The sequence below is a fragment of the Ascaphus truei genome, chromosome 3, assembly GCF_040206685.1.
Source record: "Ascaphus truei isolate aAscTru1 chromosome 3, aAscTru1.hap1, whole genome shotgun sequence".
NCBI classification, from domain to species: Eukaryota; Metazoa; Chordata; class Amphibia; order Anura; family Ascaphidae; genus Ascaphus; species Ascaphus truei.
In genome coordinates this window covers 435,082,004-435,105,994 of record NC_134485.1, presented here as the reverse complement: position 1 = coordinate 435,105,994, position 23,991 = coordinate 435,082,004, and the positions used below count along the sequence as shown (strand labels likewise).

At 43.0% G+C, this 23,991-nt stretch overlaps 1 long non-coding RNA gene across 1 annotated transcript; it reads left to right on the top strand.

Annotated features, from left to right (window-relative positions):
• The first annotated feature begins 11,693 nt into the window (after nucleotides 1–11,693).
• Nucleotides 11,694–21,786, top strand: LOC142491218 (uncharacterized). Its single transcript, XR_012800350.1, has 3 exons — nucleotides 11,694–11,781; nucleotides 13,540–14,050; nucleotides 21,457–21,786. It is a non-coding gene; the product is annotated as an uncharacterized LOC142491218 (long non-coding RNA).
• The last annotated feature ends 2,205 nt before the right edge of the window (nucleotides 21,787–23,991 follow it).

The following is a 23,991-nucleotide window of genomic DNA, read 5'->3' as shown; positions in this document are numbered from 1 at the left end:
ATATCCATTCTTATACACACTGATATCCATTCTTATACACACATGGATATCCATTCTTATACACACTGATATCCATTCTTATACACACGGATATCCATTCTTATACACACACGGATATCCATTCTTATACACACACGGATATCCATTCTTATACACACACGGATATCCATTCTTATACACACACGCTGATATCCACTCTTATACACAGACGTATTTCCATTCTTATACACGCACGGATATCCATTGTTATACACGCACGGATATCCATTCTTATACACGCACGGATATCCATTCTTATACACACTGATATCCATTCTTATACACACATGGATATCCATTCTTATACACACACGGATATCCATTCTTATACACACGGATATCCATTCTTATACACGCACGAATATCCATTCTTATACACACACGGATATCCATTCTTATACACACACGGATATCTATTCTTATACACACACGGATATCCATTGTTATACACACACACGGATATCCATTCTTATACACACTGATATCCATTGTTATACACACGCACGGATATCCATTCTTATACACGCATGGATATCCATTCTTATACACACACGGATATCCATTCTTATACACGCACGGATATCCATTCTTATACACTCACTGATATCCATTCTTATATACACACGGATATCCATTCTTATACACACAGGGATATCTATTCTTATACACGCTGATATCAATTCTTATACACTCCGATATCCATTGTTATACACACATGGATATCCATTGTTATACACACGCACGGATATCCATTCTTATACACACGGATATCCATTCTTATACACGCACGGATATCCATTCTTATACACGCACGGATATCCATTCTTATACACTCACTGATATCCATTCTTATACACACTGATATCCATTCTTATATACACCCGGATATCCATTCTTATACACACAGGGATATCTATTCTTATACACACACGGATATCAATTCTTATACACACACTGATATCCATTCTTATACACACACAGATATCCATTGTTATACTGTACACACACACGGATATCCATTCTTATACACACTGATATCCATTCTTATACACACACGGATATCCATTCTTATACACGCATGGATATCCATTCTTATACACACACGGATATCCATTCTTATACACACACGGATATCCATTCTTATACACACACGGATATCCATTCTTATACACGCTGATATCCATTCTTATACACGCACGGATATCCATTCTTATACACACATGGATATCCATTCTTATACACACACGGATATCCATTCTTATACACGCACGGATATCCATTCTTATACACACATGGATATCCATTCTTATACACACTGATATCCATTCTTATACACACGGATATCCATTCTTATACACACGCACGGATATCCATTCTTATACACGCACGGATATCCATTCTTATACACACGCTGATATCCATTCTTATACACGCACGGATATCCATTCTTTTACACACGGATATCTATTCTTATACACACACGGATATCCATTCTTATACACACGGATATCCATTCTTATACACAAGGATATCCATTCTTATACACACACGGATATCCATTCTTATACACACACGGATATCCATTCTTATACACACACTGATATCCATTCTTATACACACGGATATCCATTCTTATACACACACGGATATCCATTCTTATACACACCGATAGCCATTCTTATACACACACGCTGATATCCACTCTTATACACACACGGATATCCATTCTTATACACACTGATATCCATTCTTATACACACGGATATCCATTCTTATACACACGCACGGATATCCATTCTTATACATGCACGGATATCCATTCTTATACACACGGATATCCATTCTTATACACACACGGATATCCGTTCTTATACACACACGGATATCCATTCTTATACACACACGGATATCCATTCTTATACACACGGATATCCATTCTTATACACACTGATATCCATTCTTATACACACTGATATCCATTCTTATACACACACGGATATCCATTCTTATACACACACGGATATCCATTCTTATACACGCACGGATATCCATTCTTATACACGCCGATATCCATTCTTATACACGCCGATATCCATTCTTATACACGCTGATATCCATTCTTATACACGCACGGATATCCATTCTTATACACACACGGATATCCATTCTTATACACAAACGGATATCCATTCTTATACACACACGGATATCCATTCTTATACACACACGCTGATATCCATTCTTATACACGCACGGATATCCATTCTTATACACACACGGATATCCATTCTTATACACACACGGATATCCATTCCTATACACACCGATATCCATTCGTTTACACACACGCTGATATCCATTCTTATACACACTGATATCCATTCTTATACACACTGATATCCATTCTTATACACGCACGGATATCCATTCTTATACACACGCTGATATCCATTCTTATACACGCTGATATCCATTCTTATACACACACTGATATCCATTCTTATACACGCACGGATATCCATTCTTATACACACTGATATCCATTCTTATACACACTGATATCCATTCTTATACACACACGCTGATATCCATTCTTATACACACTGATATCCATTCTTATACACACTGATATCCATTCTTATACACGCACGGATATCCATTCTTATACACGCTGATATCCATTCTTATACACGCGGATATCCATTCTTATACACGCACGGATATCCATTCTTATACACACACGGATATCCATTCTTATACACACACGGATATCCATTCTTATACACACACGGATATCCATTCTTATACACACACGGATATCCATTCTTATACACGCACGGATATCCATTCTTATACACGCCGATATCCATTCTTATACACGCCGATATCCATTCTTATACACGCTGATATCCATTCTTATACACGCACGGATATCCATTCTTATACACACACGGATATCCATTCTTATACACACCGATATCCATTCTTATACACACACGGATATCCATTCTTATACACAAACGGATATCCATTCTTATACACACACGGATATCCATTCTTATACACACACGCTGATATCCATTCTTATACACGCACGGATATCCATTCTTATACACACACGGATATCCATTCTTATACACACACGGATATCCATTCCTATACACACCGATATCCATTCGTTTACACACACGCTGATATCCATTCTTATACACACGGATATCCATTCTTATACACACTGATATCCATTCTTATACACGCACGGATATCCATTCTTATACACACGCTGATATCCATTCTTATACACACTGATATCCATTCTTATACACGCACGGATATCCATTCTTATACACACTGATATCCATTCTTATACACACACGGATATCCATTCTTATACACGCTGATATCCATTCTTATACACGCACGGATATCCATTCTTATACACACTGATATCCATTCTTATACACACGGATATCCATTCTTATACACACACGGATATCCATTCTTATACATGCTGATATCCATTCTTATACACACTGATATCCATTCTTATACACACTGATATCCATTCTTATACACACTGATATCCATTCTTATACACACTGATATCCATTCTTATACACACTGATATCCATTCTTATACACACACATGGATATCCATTCTTATACACGCACGGATATCCATTCTTATACACACACGGATATCCATTCTTATACACACACGGATATCCATTCCTATACACACCGATATCCATTCGTTTACACACACGCTGATATCCATTCTTATACACACGGATATCCATTCTTATACACACTGATATCCATTCTTATACACGCACGGATATCCATTCTTATACACACGCTGATATCCATTCTTATACACACTGATATCCATTCTTATACACGCACGGATATCCATTCTTATACACACTGATATCCATTCTTATACACACACGGATATCCATTCTTATACACGCTGATATCCATTCTTATACACGCACGGATATCCATTCTTATACACACTGATATCCATTCTTATACACACGGATATCCATTCTTATACACACACGGATATCCATTCTTATACATGCTGATATCCATTCTTATACACACTGATATCCATTCTTATACACACTGATATCCATTCTTATACACACTGATATCCATTCTTATACACACTGATATCCATTCTTATACACACTGATATCCATTCTTATACACACACATGGATATCCATTCTTATACACGCTGATATCCATTCTTATACACACGGATATCCATTCTTATACACGCTGATATCCATTCTTATACACACATGGATATCCATTCTTATACACACGCTGATATCCATTCTTATACACGCACGGATATCCATTCTTTTACACACGGATATCTATTCTTATACACACACGGATATCCATTCTTATACACACGGATATCCATTCTTATACACAAGGATATCCATTCTTATACACACACGGATATCCATTCTTATACACACACGGATATCCATTCTTATACACACACTGATATCCATTCTTATACACACGGATATCCATTCTTATACACACACGGATATCCATTCTTATACACACCGATAGCCATTCTTATACACACACGCTGATATCCACTCTTATACACACACGGATATCCATTCTTATACACACTGATATCCATTCTTATACACACGGATATCCATTCTTATACACACGCACGGATATCCATTCTTATACATGCACGGATATCCATTCTTATACACACGGATATCCATTCTTATACACACACGGATATCCGTTCTTATACACACACGGATATCCATTCTTATACACACACGGATATCCATTCTTATACACACGGATATCCATTCTTATACACACTGATATCCATTCTTATACACACTGATATCCATTCTTATACACACACGGATATCCATTCTTATACACACACGGATATCCATTCTTATACACGCACGGATATCCATTCTTATACACGCCGATATCCATTCTTATACACGCCGATATCCATTCTTATACACGCTGATATCCATTCTTATACACGCACGGATATCCATTCTTATACACACACGGATATCCATTCTTATACACAAACGGATATCCATTCTTATACACACACGGATATCCATTCTTATACACACACGCTGATATCCATTCTTATACACGCACGGATATCCATTCTTATACACACACGGATATCCATTCTTATACACACACGGATATCCATTCCTATACACACCGATATCCATTCGTTTACACACACGCTGATATCCATTCTTATACACACTGATATCCATTCTTATACACACTGATATCCATTCTTATACACGCACGGATATCCATTCTTATACACACGCTGATATCCATTCTTATACACGCTGATATCCATTCTTATACACACACTGATATCCATTCTTATACACGCACGGATATCCATTCTTATACACACTGATATCCATTCTTATACACACTGATATCCATTCTTATACACACACGCTGATATCCATTCTTATACACACTGATATCCATTCTTATACACACTGATATCCATTCTTATACACGCACGGATATCCATTCTTATACACGCTGATATCCATTCTTATACACGCGGATATCCATTCTTATACACGCACGGATATCCATTCTTATACACACACGGATATCCATTCTTATACACACACGGATATCCATTCTTATACACACACGGATATCCATTCTTATACACACACGGATATCCATTCTTATACACACACGGATATCCATTCTTATACACACACGGATATCCATTCTTATACACACACTGATATCCATTCTTATACACACGGATATCCATTCTTATACACACACGGATATCCATTCTTATACACACCGATAGCCATTCTTATACACACACGCTGATATCCACTCTTATACACACACGGATATCCATTCTTATACACACTGATATCCATTCTTATACACACGGATATCCATTCTTATACACATGCACGGATATCCATTCTTATACATGCACGGATATCCATTCTTATACACACGGATATCCATTCTTATACACACACGGATATCCGTTCTTATACACACACGGATATCCATTCTTATACACACACGGATATCCATTCTTATACACACGGATATCCATTCTTATACACACTGATATCCATTCTTATACACACTGATATCCATTCTTATACACACACGGATATCCATTCTTATACACACACGGATATCCATTCTTATACACGCACGGATATCCATTCTTATACACGCCGATATCCATTCTTATACACGCCGATATCCATTCTTATACACGCTGATATCCATTCTTATACACGCACGGATATCCATTCTTATACACACACGGATATCCATTCTTATACACAAACGGATATCCATTCTTATACACACACGGATATCCATTCTTATACACACACGCTGATATCCATTCTTATACACGCACGGATATCCATTCTTATACACACACGGATATCCATTCTTATACACACACGGATATCCATTCCTATACACACCGATATCCATTCGTTTACACACACGCTGATATCCATTCTTATACACACTGATATCCATTCTTATACACACTGATATCCATTCTTATACACGCACGGATATCCATTCTTATACACACGCTGATATCCATTCTTATACACGCTGATATCCATTCTTATACACACACTGATATCCATTCTTATACACGCACGGATATCCATTCTTATACACACTGATATCCATTCTTATACACACTGATATCCATTCTTATACACACACGCTGATATCCATTCTTATACACACTGATATCCATTCTTATACACACTGATATCCATTCTTATACACGCACGGATATCCATTCTTATACACGCTGATATCCATTCTTATACACGCGGATATCCATTCTTATACACGCACGGATATCCATTCTTATACACACACGGATATCCATTCTTATACACACACGGATATCCATTCTTATACACACACGGATATCCATTCTTATACACACACGGATATCCATTCTTATACACGCACGGATATCCATTCTTATACACGCCGATATCCATTCTTATACACGCCGATATCCATTCTTATACACGCTGATATCCATTCTTATACACGCACGGATATCCATTCTTATACACACACGGATATCCATTCTTATACACACCGATATCCATTCTTATACACACACGGATATCCATTCTTATACACAAACGGATATCCATTCTTATACACACACGGATATCCATTCTTATACACACACGCTGATATCCATTCTTATACACGCACGGATATCCATTCTTATACACACACGGATATCCATTCTTATACACACACGGATATCCATTCCTATACACACCGATATCCATTCGTTTACACACACGCTGATATCCATTCTTATACACACGGATATCCATTCTTATACACACTGATATCCATTCTTATACACGCACGGATATCCATTCTTATACACACGCTGATATCCATTCTTATACACACTGATATCCATTCTTATACACGCACGGATATCCATTCTTATACACACTGATATCCATTCTTATACACACACGGATATCCATTCTTATACACGCTGATATCCATTCTTATACACGCACGGATATCCATTCTTATACACACTGATATCCATTCTTATACACACGGATATCCATTCTTATACACACACGGATATCCATTCTTATACATGCTGATATCCATTCTTATACACACTGATATCCATTCTTATACACACTGATATCCATTCTTATACACACTGATATCCATTCTTATACACACTGATATCCATTCTTATACACACTGATATCCATTCTTATACACACACATGGATATCCATTCTTATACACGCACGGATATCCATTCTTATACACACACGGATATCCATTCTTATACACACACGGATATCCATTCCTATACACACCGATATCCATTCGTTTACACACACGCTGATATCCATTCTTATACACACGGATATCCATTCTTATACACACTGATATCCATTCTTATACACGCACGGATATCCATTCTTATACACATGCTGATATCCATTCTTATACACACTGATATCCATTCTTATACACGCACGGATATCCATTCTTATACACACTGATATCCATTCTTATACACACACGGATATCCATTCTTATACACGCTGATATCCATTCTTATACACGCACGGATATCCATTCTTATACACACTGATATCCATTCTTATACACACGGATATCCATTCTTATACACACACGGATATCCATTCTTATACATGCTGATATCCATTCTTATACACACTGATATCCATTCTTATACACACTGATATCCATTCTTATACACACTGATATCCATTCTTATACACACTGATATCCATTCTTATACACACTGATATCCATTCTTATACACACACATGGATATCCATTCTTATACACGCTGATATCCATTCTTATACACACGGATATCCATTCTTATACACGCTGATATCCATTCTTATACACACATGGATATCCATTCTTATACACACACTGATATCCATTCTTATACACGCTGATATCCATTCTTATACACACTGATATCCATTCTTATACACACTGATATCCATTCTTATACACACTGATATCCATTCTTATACACACTGATATCCATTCTTATACACACTGATATCCATTCTTATACACACACATGGATATCCATTCTTATACACGCTGATATCCATTCTTATACACACGGATATCCATTCTTATACACGCTGATATCCATTCTTATACACACATGGATATCCATTCTTATACACGCACGGATATCCATTCTTATACACACTGATATCCATTCTTATACACACTGATATCCATTCTTATACACACACGGATATCCATTCTTATACACGCTGATATCCATTCTTATACACACTGATATCCATTCTTATACACACTGATATCCATTCTTATACACACACGGATATCCATTCTTATACACGCTGATATCCATTCTTATACACACACCGATATCCATTATTATACACACTGATATCCATTCTTATACACACACGAATATCCATTCTTATACACACACGGATATCCATTCTTATACACACGGATATCCATTCTTATACACACTGATATCCATTCTTATACACACGGATATCCATTCTTATACACACACTGATATCCATTCTTATACACGCTGATATCCATTCTTATACACACACGGATATCCATTCTTATACACGCACGGATATCCATTCTTATACACGCTGATATCCATTCTTATACACGCACGGATATCCATTCTTATACACACTGATATCCATTCTTATACACGCACGGATATCCATTCTTATACACACACGGATATCCATTCTTATACACACGGATATCCATTCTTATACACACACGCTGATATCCATTCTTATACACGCACGGATATCCATTCTTATACACACACGGATATCCATTCTTATACACACCGATATCCATTCTTATACACACACGGATATCCATTCTTATACACGCACGGATATCCATTCTTATACACGCTGATATCCATTCTTATACACGCACGGATACACATTCTTATACACGCACGGATATCCATTCTTATACACACACGGATATCCATTCTTATACACACGCACGGATATCCATTCTTATACACACACTGATATCCATTCTTATACACGGTGATATCCATTCTTATACACGCACGGATATCCATTCTTATACACACACGGATATCCATTCTTATACACACCGATATCCATTCTTATACACACACGGATATCCATTCTTATACACACACGGATATCCATTCTTATACACACCGATATCCATTCTTATACACACGCTGATATCCATTCTTATACACGCACGGATATCCATTCTTATACACACTGATATCCATTCTTATACACGCTGATATCCATTCTTATACACGCTGATATCCATTCTTATACACGCACGGATATCCATTCTTATACACACTGATATCCATTCTTATACACGCACGGATATCCATTCTTATACACGCTGATATCCATTCTTATACACGCACGGATATCCATTCTTATACACACTGATATCCATTCTTATACACGCACGGATATCCAGCATACCTCACAGCGCACTCTTCTCTCTTTGGTCCCTGGACTCAACCCCCCAGGGCTTGAGGCCCCAAAGGTCTATCCCAATCTCCCACACTCCCTGGGGTAGCTGCTTCAACTCCCCTGCAGGAAGGAAGGCCTGGAACCAGGTCCCTGGTCCAGGAATAAATAACACACCCCACTCCCAGGAGGGGAGAGGGCAGAACCACAACAGTCCGACTCCCTTAGGAGGGAGAGGGAAGAACCACTAAATTTGGCTGCAGATCCTTTTTGTTAACGGGAGGAGCCCCTGGTCTCAGCCCCATGTGGGCGGTACCTAGGCCTTAGGCCACTCCCCCTGTCACTCAAGGGAGCTGCTTACTGCAGCAGGGCATAGATTTAACCCTAACACTGCTTGCGCTGGTACCTGGACTTACGTGTTAGGTAGAGAATTAGTAGCCCAGGGGGTTACCTGGCTATACATACATACATACCCCATCTCCCTTGTATTTTTGGACCTTTGTCTCAAGATTGACTCTGACAATACTATCCAGATAATACTCCATCCCGCCCCTTGTGATGTCCTCTGCTGGAGCAGCGTTGCCGTGTGCTGCGGACTCACCCCCACTCCCTCTCCTCATGGTGCATCCTGTTCTTGATACCTCCAGGCCTCCTGCCCCTCCGCTCTTCCTCACCGCCTAGCATGTCAGATGGCAGCCATTTGGGACTTCACCGCCGCGCCTCCTCCTGCAGCTCCCTTATCCACGCATCTCCGACAGCGACAGCCATAATCTCCGCTGGGCCCTCAGACTGTGTCTTTCGTCCTCCATGCCGTGCAGCCATCTCTCAGGAATCAGGAACCAGGAAATGTTACTTCACTCCAGCAGATCCTAGAAGAAAGAGGAAGCTAGGATCCCTCCTCCTGTGCCCTACGTGCCCATTCCTTAACCCCTCCCCATAGCCTAACACCACAGAACCTTAGAGAAGGGGCTCCTCTGCCTTAATTCATGCCGCCCCTTCCTTACAAGTCCAGGACTTTCTTACAGTACATAGATACATACAGTACATAGATACCTACAGTACATAGATACATACAGTAGATACATACAGTACATAGATACCTACAGTACATACAGTAGATACTTACAGTACATAGATACATACAGTACATAGATACCTACAGTACATAGATACATACAGTAGATACCTACAGTACATAGATACCTACAGTACATAGATACCTACATTACATAGATACATACATTACAAAGATACATGGTACAATTTTGCAGTATTAGGGTCAGAGGGACCTTCCACTTTTCTGGACGAACCCAACCTGCGGGTCACTATTTGGGGAATTCTGTAATTGCCTATTTGACTTGTCAGGCAACAACACTTATGGGAACTACGTACTAAAGTCTCCTGGTTGCAAAACTGGGTCAACCCCAGAGCAAAAAACAGCACCAGATTTATCAAAGAAACGTTATGCAGTCTGAAGACCTCGATAAATGAGCTTCCGTATATCCTAATTCTCTGTCGTTGTCCTTCTTCAGGCCCGTCTCACGGAGAAGCAGATCCAGCCTGCGTCTCTGCGCTCTCTAATGTCCCGTGATGTGAAGACATTGTATCATTTCAAGGGTAAGACGGCTTTACAATGTGTTAATGTGGGCGGGTTCCTCGCCCCTACTCAATACACTGGGAAGAGTCCATCACTGTGCTGGGGAAGAAATTAATCCAATTCATTCGAATAGAGTTGAACTCTTCTCCAGCCCGGGGAAGACGGCTTCACATTTTAATAGGAGCCTCAATGACAATGTATCAAGGTGCTTTGCCATCATTTTGCCCCATCTGCATTATCCTGTCACTTAGGAAGTGCTGACAGGAGGAATTAGGGGACGGCTTCCTATAAAGGGACGCGTCATTTTCTCTGCGTCACAAACCTTACCCTCTAGATAAGTGGTTCCCAATCTTTTTCTCTCTCGGGGAACCCCTAATCACAGCACTCAGGTGCTAAGGCACCCCAATAACAGGGCAGTCAGTGACAAGGACAGAGACAGACAGCGTCACAGGAGACACAAGACAGCGAGACAGTCAGTGACAGAAAACACAGGAAAGAGACAGTCCCAGAAAACACAAAAACACAACAGGACAGAACAAATATACACAGGAAGGAACAGACAGCCACACCCCTCCCTACCCATGCTACTTCCTCCTCTGCTTGGCCACACCCCTCCCTACCCATGCTACTTCCTCCTCTGCTTGGTCACACCCTTCCCTACCCATGCTACTTCCTCCTCTGCTTGGTCACACCCTTCCCTACCCATGCTACTTCCTCCTCTGCTTGACCACACCACCGAGTTTCCTGACACCACCTCCTGATTGGCTGTATTACCCAGCAGCAGCCAATCAGGATGGAGGAAACTGCCCAGCCCTTAAGCAACTTCCCTGCTCTCTCCCTGCTCTGGGAAATCCAACGGCTCCTTTTGATCGTCTCATGGAACCCCAGGGCAGGGCCGCGGAACCCCAGGGTTAGGCCACGGATCCCCAGGTCAGGGTCGCGGAACCCCAAGGTTAGGCCTCAGAACCCCAGGGTTAGGCCACGGAACCCCAGGGCAGGGCCACAGAACCCTAGGGCAGGGCCGCGGAACCCCAGGGCAGGGCCACAGAACCCCAAGGCAGGGCCGCGGAACCCCAGGATTAGGCCGCGAAACCCCTGTTGGGAAACACTGCTCTAGGTTGTACGCTCTCACGACGAGCAGAGTCCTCATTAAGTGTTTGTATCTGTTTGTGCTCATTTGTCCTTGTTTGTATGTAACTCTGTTTATGAGATATACTGAATACGTCACGCTGTACCCACCCCCCCTCCCCCCTGTACTGCGCTGCAGAATATGTCTGTGTTTTACAAATAAACAATATTAATAATAATACCCAGCTCCGGGGCTAATCTCCTTCCTGGCTAATGACCTGCGGCCAAATACAGATGATTGGGTCAGCACCTCTTTAACTTTGATACAAAGATCCCACACACCGCCACGGGGTCTCCCTTTAATGAGCCGGACTTTCAATATTATTCTGTTTCCTTGATACATTTGACACTGTTTTTGCATCAGTTTTGCAGCTTTCAGACTTTTACAACAGCTTCCTATTCGTTTTATATTGTTTCACTGGAAAAAGCATAATTTTGTTCAAAAAGCTACAGTAACCCGGGAATAATAAGTGAGTGAGAGACGTATGCAACCTGCAGGGAGGTGCCAGGGAGCAGGTCAGCGTACACATGTGTGTGTGCGAGATTCCAGCCATGTACACACACTGCGTGTACTCGTGCACATTATTGGATCTCCCTTTGTTTATTGAATAATAATAATAATAATTGTGCCTTTGTCCCTTCTGCCCTAGGAAAGATGCTACGCAGAGTACCAGAAATGTGCCACCGGGATTGCACCCCAGAGATGGCTGTATGAATGCTTTGAATGTAAAGCACGTTGGAAATGTAAGGTGCAATGTAAATGCCGGATATTACCATGCAGCAGAGTGGTTTTTGCATATGTGGCTTTGCTCCATACAGCATAACATGCCGTCACAAAGCAATGCACGGGCCTGGCACCCTTTCTTAGTGCCTTTGCAATCTCTGCCATCTTCCCTCTCGTGCTCTGCAGTGAAACCACTGGCTTCAGAATGGGGTCAGCAGGCTGCAGTGTTACCTTTCCGTGCTTGGGGCATTATCTTTCAAGCGGTCGCCCACTGATCTTATATTCTGACCAAGCTTCCATTACGCACTCTGTGGTTTCTTCAGGAGGTGGAGTCCAGCCCATCAACCGCCGGGACGCTGAGGGCGAGAGCCACACTCACATTTGTGCATCAGTTCCCACGATGGTGATCACACTGCTGCTCTTCAACATCCTTGCAGGTATGTAGGGTCTGTCTGCTGAAGCCCCTCTGACTGTGAGCCCACCCATTCCTCCATTGTGCAAGGATTTCTGTTCTAGGTCTATGTGTTGGATCTAATTTCTGAGATGAGAAGATCTGTTGCCTCTGGTTGTGTTGTGGTGTTGCCCCTGGTTGTGGTGTTGCCTCTGGTTGTGGTGTTGCCTCTGGTTGTGTTGTGGGGTTGCCCTGATTGTGGTGTTGCCTCTGGTTGTGGTGTTGTCTCTGGTTGTGTTGTGGTGTTGTCCCTGGTTGTGGTGTTGCCCCTGTTTGTGGTGCTGCCCCTGGTTGTGGTGTTGTCTCTGGTTGTGTTGTGGTGTTGCCCCTGGTTGTGGTGTTGCCCCTGGTTGTGGTGCTGCCCCTGGTTGTGGTGTTGTCTCTGGTTGTGTTGTGGTGTTGCCCCTGGTTGTGGTGTTGCCCCTGGTTGTGGTGTTGCCTCTGCCTCTGATAATGTTTGAGTGCTCTTTATCCAGTGGCTCCTGAGTATCTTGCCCCAGCCAATACTTGGGAATGAGATTCCCATCTTTCTCCAAACCATTCACACACGTTCCAGAGTTTGCTATTGGGACGGTTCCAGAGTTTGTTATTGGGACAGTTCCAGAGTTTGCTATTGGGACGGTTCCAGAGTTTGCTATTGGGACGGTTCCCGAGTTTGCTATTGGGACGGTTCCAGAGTTTGCTATTGGGACGGTTCCAGAGTTTGCTATTGGGACGGTTGTTGTACTGAAGCTGTCGGCAGAACGACCTCAGCCATTTGGGCTTTTACACCAACAATACCCAAGGGATGAGTACATATATTGGAATGGCGACAAATCATATAACCTCTGAGGTGCAGTAAAGAGCTCCCTGTACACTCCAGCCTATGTCATGTGTATCATACAGTATACAGATGTACACTGGCGACACACTTTATTCGAGCTCGGCTAGTCCCACGAATTCGGGTATACCCGGGTGTATTGAGGTTTGTGACTGTTTTCTGCCCGAGTGCATTGCGTTATTTTCCTGGCAGGGATTGAAGCATTTTATTCCAGCTGGCTGCAATACTGCACAGTATATATATATATACTGCATTACAATTCATGAATTTATGCCATCTGGTAGACACGCGAAGCATTGCAGCCTATTAAATCCTAATCATTATCATTTAACAAATCAGCCGCCCATCAGCCAGGCATGAACCCAGGCTGGGAAGGCAAACGCAACGGGGCTTGTCAGAGGTGAGGAGCGGCGCATTCCAGGTATCTGCCAGGTACAAACTGGGTATTTGCTCGAATAAAGTGTGTCGGTGCAGTAGCAGGTTATTACTCTTCTTAATACGATGCATTAATGTTACCGCGTTATTACAATAAGTCGTACCACAAGCCCCATTGAAAATAGCACGTTATTTCTTGCATTATTCTGCATCTGTTGCACAGCGCATGTTCTGCATATTGTGTGTCTCCCATTCCAGTCCAAGCTGGGAGCAGCACTGTGTCTAACTGTCTTTGTTTCCAAATGACCTGGGACAACCCATTGCTTACATCTTTCAACCATAAAAGTGCCAAGCAGCAACTTTACAGCTGAGGCACTGGCCTCTGAAGTGGTAGGCTCTTGTCCAAACTCAGTGCCAGCTTAATGTTACCTGGTAACTTTTTCTTCCTGTGTCTCGGGTATTCAGATTACAAGCACTTCTGTGGCCGGGACTTACTGTACCTGAATTTTCCAACACTGTCTGGGCTATAGAAAAATAGCCCCTTATCATTAACGCAACCCTTTTATACCCTGGATGAATTAGATTGTGAGCTCTTCGGGGCAGGGACTCATTTTCCTAAATGGTACTTTTGTATCTGAAGCACTTCTTCCCATTATGTGGTATTTGTATTATTCGTTATTTATATGATTGTCATGTATATTACTGCTGTGAAGCGCTGTGTACATTAATGGCGCTATATTAATAAAGATATGCATACTGTACATACATACAGTACATACATACATACAGTACATACATACAGTACATACATACAGTACATACATACAGTACATACAGTACATACATACAGTACATACATAAATACAGTACATACAAACAGTACAGACATACAGTACATACATACAGTACATACATACATACATTCAGTACATACATACAGTACATACATACAGTACATACATACAGTACATACATACATACAGTAAATACATACAGTACATACATACAGTAAATACATACAGTACATACATACAGTACATACATACATACAAGTGAGTAGTATCTGATATCAAAGGAGGATTTAAAAAACAAAGAAGTGTCAAACATTTAGTACGTACCATTTCCAGTGGTTTCTCCGTCTGATTTTGAGAGAATATACAAACATGGATTCACAAAGTTCACCATTTTTTGCCCTACAAATCCCATTTCTCATATTACACTTTAATTATGTTGTACAGCTGCAGGTATACCCTGTGTCAGAGAGCTTATAATCTATTCTCTGTGCTGCAGTATGAGCATTACCTGGATATATTTATATGGATTAGATATTAAGGTTTAATCTGCGTATCTCACATCACAGCGAGCACATTAATCACACGGATATCACCCGCCCCACCCCCATCCCCTCCCCCCCCCCTCACAGTTATTAATCTGCGTATCTCACATCACGGCGAGCACATTAATCACACGGATATCACCCGCCCCACCCCCACCCCCTCCCCCCCCTCACAGTTATTAATCTGCGTATCTCACATCACGGCGAGCACATTAATCACACGGATATCACCCGTCCCCCCCCCCTCAGTTATTAATCTGCGTATCTCACATCACAAACTGCGCTGGAATTGAGCCAGAACCCATTTCCTGGCTGCTAACACGCTGGCGGTAATAAGAACTTGTTGATTTATATTTTGTAGCCCTGGGTAGTTTTGGGGCTATTATTCTGTCCTCCTCCTAGCAGTAAAGCCTAGTAAGGGTAGGTTGCCAGGAGTAATCATCGGTTTTCCCCACACATGCAGCTCAGTGAGTCAGAAAAGGTGGGCACTCAGGCCTGCTGTCCAATCAGTGAGAGAGGGCGGGTGTCACGGGAGACGCGCTTAATCACACATTTATATTTCGTGGGTCCTGATTGAGCAGAACAGGTTGAGCAAAATAAACTGAGATTTATTCCCTTGATAGGCAAACACACGACAACTGCAGAATAAACTTAATAATTACACTCACGGGTAGAGAAACAGAGGATAATGTCCAGAAAGGTGCCAAAAAAAACAGAAGATTGTTCTTTAAAATGTAGTCCATTTGCAAATTGCCAAATAAATAGCCCCAGTCCAATCCTTCTGTGAATGGGCAAAGTCTTTTCTGGTTCTCTGGGATTTTCTGGAATCCCCAGGACTAACGAAATCCTGAAGCAGGGCAAGTTTCCTTGTTGCGATGTTTTTAACCCCTTGCGTTCTGGAATCGTAGCCGCTGTACTTAGGTCTTATCCGCTTGAAGAAATCAGGTAACAGCAACAGCAATAAAACAGGAATAACCCAGGAATGAGGGGTACAGGCCTTTTTAAGGACAAGGGCCTGTGAAGGGATACATTAGCCTCATCCCATTGGCAAGGAATTATCTTCCTCCTATCAGAACCTGCCAGGTCACATGGGCAAGTCCTACACCCAGCTCAGGTATCTCTGAGCATGCTCAGTAAGCAGCTTGGTAGCACTGCTAAGTAAAAAGGGGCCACTCATTTATGGGGACGCAATGTCTGGAGTTTGGTCATGAGGTGTGAAATATCCAGGAGGAGTAACAGGATCTGCTACTCAGAAACATCCTGATTAAGTGACACTTTACGAATCTGGGATCTTTCATCCCAACAGGGGGCTCCTGTATGCATAACATTTGGTCCTTACTGCCTTACAAAGGCAGGCAGACAAAAAAATAGCATCCTGTCTGTACATTTTAAAACAGAAACAGAAAGGCACTTCCCTGCAGGTAGAGATTAGCCTGCAAAATGGGGACAGCCATGCATATAGAATTAACCCCTTCATCCCCAACGCGAAATAGGGGTAACCAGCTGAGCCCACTGCCTTTATTAATGCGCTGATTACCCCCATTTTTGCCACAGCGGGTTCTCACTGGAACTGTTTTAGTGAGTTGCACTTCCTGATTTAGTCATTTGGTCTCTACCTTTGAGAGAGACAGGTTCACCCGTACTAAGCTGTCAGGGTATTGGCAGGCTTGAGGCCCTCCCTCCGGGGAGATGTGGGGAACCATACCTCCTGTCCCACAAGGGGATAGGGGAAGAGCAAGGACCATTCTCGGTGCCCTTTGGCTGGGAGTAGGATCCAGGGACATCCTGAGGGTGAAGACCCTGACTGCTGTTATCTATCAACTGCTAGTGACTAAGGAAAATCAAATAAAGATCCTGTGTTTTTACCTATATCTTCCTGGCCTTAGACTGAAGTCTATTAGGAGCAGGGGGACGACAATTCTTTTGCAGAAACTTCACCCCATACAGCTGGGGGCTGCACGAGAGGAGGCGCTGCACCTGTGAGTACTATTCGGGCAAGACCCCAGAAGCCTGTAATGTTATTCCCCTTTACCACCATGCGGGAGACCCAGGGCCCCCTGTTACCAGCAGGTGTGCACCACACAAAGCCATGTAACCAGAGTAGCAATTCCCCTAGGAGACCCTATGTGAGATTGGGTGGGCGAAACGGGGTTACAATTTGATATGGCCCAATTTCAGCACGATTGTCCACCGCACACCCAGGTTTCCTGACTGCCTCATAACCAGTGGCGTCCTAGTTTTGAATAATAAGTGTGAAGTCAGAGTGTAAAATAAGCGTGTAAAGCTGTGCATAGAATTTACAGGCACAATCACGCCCCGTCTGATTGTATTGTATTGTATGTCTTTATTTATATAGCGCCATTAATGTACATAGCGCTTCACAGCAGTAATACGTGTGGTAATCAAATAAATAACAGATAATATAAATAACAGGTCATGGGAATAAGTGCTTTAGACATAAACGTAACATTAAGGAAGAGGAGTCCCTGCCCCGAGGAGCTTACAGTCTAATTGGTAGGTAGGGAGAACGTACAGAGACAGTAGGAGGGAGTTCTGGTAAGTGCGTCTGCAGGGGGCCAAGCTTTATGTAAGGTGTTCAGAATTGAACATTAGTTTGGTTTGGAGGCACAGCGTTCATAGAGTTTCCGAGGGGTGCCAAGAAGGGTCTCAGTTTCCGATTGAGTCCAGCAGTCCTCCTCCTCGCGAAACAGCAGCTCACGCCCATTTCACGTTGTATATGTGTAGCCCCTATTCCCCCACCGTATGGGAGATGGTGTCGCTACTTATGTATTCTGTGGCTGCAGGTTCATACCTGGGTGGTAAACAGGAGGCAGGAGATCTCCGTGATGTTGTGGGGAGGACATCAGGCTCACGGTGGTTTCCTTGGTCAGTAACAGCGCCTCCAGCCCCAGAGGATCCTCAGACTCCCAGGATGGACCTCAGGGGCACTTCTTCTTTGTGGTCAGTTCAATCATAACTCCAGATATAACTGGGTTTATTGGTACATCTAGTAGAAAAAACGAATGGCGCACAGCCAGGGAGCCAGGTGTGGAATAAAAAAGTTTTTCTTTATTGCAGCATGGTGAGAGACAAATTCACCCCCTTGGGGGACACAGACAGGAACCTCCTACGCGTTTCGGACCAACGGGTCCTTTATCAAGGAGTATGGGACATGTACAGAGTGGGCACCTTATATACCTAATGCTTAATTAGCAAATATCAGAAATCTGTGCAAAATAACATCGCGGGTCCACTGCGCATGCGCGTGACGTCATCCGGCGCGCCGATCCAACAGCCCAAAGAATTGTGGGTAGGGACCGCCCCTCATGTCGCCCGCGCATGCTCACAGTGGGCCGTGAGGGCAGAAAGGGAAAATCTCTTACTCTTAGTCCTAACTCCCGCCCCCAGTGATGTCATACCACTCCCCGATTGGCTGCAAACGCCGCTGCACCACCAATGAGTGTGTGAGGCAGACGAGGCTGCTCCAATCGCGCAGAGTGCTGCATACATACACGAAGGGGAGGGGGAGAGGATACAGAGAGGAAAATTAGTACACAATAGCCCAAATAAAGGGCAGATTGAATGCAAGGGGTAAGAAACATACATTAAAATACAAATAAAGGTGCAACTCCCACATACAAATCCCACAAAAACATAGACATACCACAGTGAATACTGCACCGACACACTTTATTCGAGCAAATACCCAGTATGTACCTGGCAGATACCTGGAATGCGCCGTTCCTCACCTCTGACAAGCCCCGTTGCGTTTGCCTTCCCAGCCTGGGTTCATGCCTGGCTGACGGGCGGCTGATCTGTTAAATGATAATGATTAGGATTTAATTGGCTGCAATGCTTCGCGTGTCTACCAGATGGCATAAATTCATGAATTGTAATGCAGTATATATATATATACTGTGCAGTATTGCAGCCAGCGGGAATAAAATGCTTCAATCCCTGTCTGGAAAATAACCCAATGCACTCGGGCAGAAAACAGTCACAAACCTCAATACACCCGGGTATACCCGAATTCGTGGGACTTGCCGAGCTCGAATAAAGTGTGTCGCCAGTGTACATGAATAGGATCTAAGATCCATATCAGCATAATGCTGTCAAAATAACACACATACACAAAATATATTAAAAACAATTAAAAGATTATCAACAAGACTAGATGTGTTACATCGTGTTTATCTGTATCTCCAATGGTGAAGAGGAAATAAATGCACTATTGCCTATTGAATAAATTATAAGACTATGCAATAAGCCAGTATTATTCAAACGTAATAATCATAGCAATTGCCCTGATCTACTGTAGGAGCTACTGTATTAATCGGTGGCAAATGCCACATAAGTCAAGAATCACAAGGGCTCTAGCCATATGTCAGGGTCTAGTGCCTACACAATAAAATGGGATGATTGACAGAAAGTAGTGTAGGAAGCATAATAATAAGACAGAGAAGACAATTCGTATCAAAACTTGCATATAAATTACAGGAAGCTTGTCATTACTCCAGCAAAGTAGCAATGAGGTGCTTATTAAACATAATATCATATTTAATGTTTACCATTTTATATATTAAGACATTTATTGTTTTAGAAAGAGGAGTTTAACCTCCTACATGCTGGTTTACACACACACTGCACCTCTGCCTCGCTTACACAGACAGTGACTCTGTCACAGGAGCAATAAGAGGAGTTATATGGAGCAATAAGAGAGTTATAGGGAGCGGTTATATGGGGCATTAGGAGGAGTTATAGGGGGAGATTATATGGAACAATAAAGACCAGTGTTAATGTGAGATAAGGGTGAGTTGTACAGTAGGTATGATGCTTTGTAACACTCCGTTGCATTTCTCAGGTGCAGCTGATGTCCGCGTCCTGCAGACCCCTCCGTCCTTTGTCGTGCAGACGGGTCACACAGCAGAGATGACCTGTACCCTGGAAGCTGCACAAAACTCCTGGAAATTTTTATATTACTGGAATGTGAATGGATCCCAGAAAAACACCACATTGCAGAATTCCTCCAGAATCACCATCGCCTCCAGCTCTGCTCTCCTGTCCACCGCCCTCAGTATCTCCTCAGTCACTCCCAGGGATACAGGGCTGTATCTGTGCTCTTGTGTGAGGGTGAAGCTTGATTCTAGCACAGCACACCAGGAATACGCAGGGGCAGGGACACACCTGCTTGTCACAGGTAAGGTACAAACCCTGCCTATTTATTCACCCAGAAATCCCTGCACTGATTTACTGAACTTTAACATCATTTTTGGATGCATTTTATGTTTGTTTGGCTCATCATCGGCCCCCCTCCTCTGTACTAGGGTCTGGCTACATGTCTGAGTGTGGTGCATACCTGCTGGCAACAGGAGGGCCTGAGTCTCCCGCGATGGTATGGGGGATGTCAGGATCAGGTTTCTGGGGTGAATGCCTCCGTTTCATTTAGTGGTGCAGCGCCTCCATCTCTGGTAAGCCCCAGGAACGCGGGGTGGAATCCTTCCAGAGAGTCCCCCACTCGGGGACGAGAGATTCCAGTCTCACACAATAGCTCTTTTCTTAAAAGCAGCAGGTCTTTATTCACCAGCAGCAGTAGCAGCAATAACAGCAACAACAGCAGGAGGATCAGCAGTCAGGTACAGGGTAGCTTCTTCCACCGAGACTGCTCTCCCTCAGGATGGTCTCTTCTTCCTGCCACCACCCCAGGCCACGGGCACCCAGGATGGGCTAGCTCTTCCCTCACCCCCTAGGCAGGGTGAGAGGCATTGGTCCACCTTACTACACTGTAGTTCTAACAGCCCTACTCATAGGCTGCTCCTTCTCCAACTGCAAGTTCACTAACACTGGACCAGCCAGTGTCACACTCGCTGCAGACTAACTAACACTTCTGAATCTCACACTCACTAACTCTAAATAGGCAATGCCCTGCTCTTTATGATGTCAACAGGCCCCTCCCCTATGTCTCTTGCCTTGACACAGGGTCAGGTGACCTACCTCCACCACTCAGGGCAGGGCTTGAAGTGGGGGAAACCCATGATAACTTCTGGCAGCCTGCACTTACAAGGGCTTATACCAGAAGGAGGAAAGAACTATAGCCCAATTTCTTACCAGGGCTACATATATTAGAGAAAAACTTGAGATTAGTTTCGGGGTAAGAGATGCATAGACACAGATGTGGGCTCTTCTGCTGCTTAGCCTCCCCGTCCCTCTGCTAGTTCACTGATCTCTTTATCTGCGCGGCCTTTCTGCTTTTTTACTAAGTAAATATAACCGGTACACCAGTATTTTCTGACTTTAGGAAGAGAGCTTGGTCATTAAAACTTGTGTTTAAACTGGCAATCCCTTGTAGGAGCAAAATATATTAATGACAGTGACATGTTTAAGGGGTCAGTCCCTCGTAGGGGCAAAGTATACTAATGGCAGTGACAGGGTTAAGGGGTCAGTCTCTCCTAGGGGCAAAGTGTACTAATGGCAGTGACATGGTTAATGGGTCAGTCCCTCCTGGGGCAAAGTGTACTAATGGCAGTGACAGGGTTAAGGGATCAGTCCCTCGTAGGGGCAACGTGTACTAATGGCAGTGACAGGGTTAAGGGGTCAGTCCCTCATAGGGGCAAAGTGTACTAATGGCAGTGACATGGTTAAGGGGTCAGTCCCTCCTAGGGGCAGAGTGTACTAATGGCAGTGACATGTTTAAGGGGTCAGTGCCTGCTAGGGGCAAAGTGTACTAATGGCAGTGACAGGGTTAAGGGGTCAGGCCCTCCTAGGGACAAAGTGTACTAATGGCAGTGACAGGGTTAAGGGGTCAGTCTCTCCTAGGGGCAAAGTGTATTAATGGCAGTGACATGGTTAAGGTGTCAGTCCTTCCTAGGCTCACAGTGTTCTAATGGCAGTGACATGGTTAAGGTGTCAGTCCCTCCTAGGCTCACAGTGTTCTAATGGCAGTGACACATTTGCGATTCCTGTGTAAAGTCTGGTACCGTGACACTTCCACTCTCACATTATTGTGACTTCAAAAGAAATCCATTTATTATAATATCACAAACTGCCCCAAACATCCGTGTAATAATGACAATCTTACAGGACCCGGCTGGGTGGTGGTGGGGCTCGGTGCTGAGGGAGAGGGTGGGCCTCTTAGCTTCTTCTGATCCTCATTACCGCCATTTCCTCCAGCTCCATCGCGTTGTTGTGATGTTGTGGCGTAAAGTGATATTGTGTTGTTGAGATTACACTTCGTCACCAGGCGATGAGGAGCAGGAGGGTTTGCTGGAGCTTGTAGAGGCCTTGCGCTCTCCCCCGGCAATCCATTTAAATGTTGTGGGGCAGAGTGCGGGGCCTCTCAAGGTTTGGGGCTCGGTGGCACCGCCATCAAGCCGGCCCTCAACCAAACTGTCCAAATAAA